Source organism: Arachis hypogaea, chromosome 19, assembly GCF_003086295.3.
Source record: "Arachis hypogaea cultivar Tifrunner chromosome 19, arahy.Tifrunner.gnm2.J5K5, whole genome shotgun sequence".
In the NCBI taxonomy this organism is placed as follows: Eukaryota; Viridiplantae; Streptophyta; class Magnoliopsida; order Fabales; family Fabaceae; genus Arachis; species Arachis hypogaea.
Window position 1 is genome coordinate 89,261,843 of NC_092054.1, and position 1,045 is coordinate 89,262,887.

General features: G+C 44.0%; 1 non-coding gene across 1 annotated transcript; it reads right to left on the reverse strand.

Annotated features, from left to right (window-relative positions):
- Positions 1-287: 287 nt before the first annotated feature.
- On the reverse strand, positions 288-394 carry LOC112780982 (small nucleolar RNA R71). Its single transcript, XR_003191784.1, has one exon. It is a non-coding gene; the product is annotated as a small nucleolar RNA R71 (small nucleolar RNA).
- Positions 395-1,045: the final 651 nt, after the last annotated feature.

Genomic DNA, 1,045 nt, shown 5'->3' on the forward strand with positions numbered 1-1,045 from the left:
ACTTTGAACTAAAGCCACAGCTCATCACCTTTGTTCAGAACAATTGTTCATTCGGAGGGAGTGTCCAAGAAGACCCCAATCAACATCTAACCACCTTCCTGAGGATATGTGATACTGTCAAATATAATGGTGTTTATCCTGACACTTATAGACTACTTCTGTTCCCTTTCTCACTCAAGGACAAAGCATCTAAATGGCTGGAATTCTTTCCAAAGGAGAGTTTAGCAACCTGGGAAGATGTGGTAAACAAATTCTTGGCGAGATTCTATCCTCCTCAACGGATCAACAGGTTGAGAGCTGAGGTACAAACCTTCAGGCAGCAAGATGGTGAGACTCTATATGAAGCATGGGAGAGGTTTAAGGACCTGACAAGAAGGTGCCCACCAGATATGTTCAATGAATGGGTACAGCTGCACATTTTCTATGAAGGTCTTTCTTATAAATCGAAGAAGGCAGTAGACCACTCATCCGGGGGATCTCTGAACAAGAAGAAGACCATTGAAGAAGCCATAGATGTCATTGAGACTGTAGCTGAGAATGACTACTTCTATGCTTCTGAAAGAGGCAACACTAGAGGAGTGATGGAGCTGAATAACATGGATGCACTGCTAGCTCAAAACAAGATGATTACCAAGCGATTAGCTGACCTCACTAAGAAGATGGAGAGAAATCAAGTAGCAGCAATCACCACTTCAGCAGTAACTCAAGAAGGAGTGAATGAAGAGGCAGAGGGTGATCAGGAACAGGCCAACTACATTGGAAATTCACCCGGGCAGCACCATGACCCATACTCCAAAACATATAATCCTGGTTGGAGGAACCACCCAAACTTTGGGTGGGGAAATCAACAGGATCAAGGCCAAGATCAGAGACGCCACAACCCCAGTAACAATGCAACTCACCAACATTCCACACAGAGATCATATCAGCACCCACCTAACAACACACCTCAACATCCATACCAAAGTCAAAATGGTCCTTCTCACCATTATCTGAAGATAGACTCTCCAGGATTGAAACCCTACTTGAAGGCATATGCAAGAAA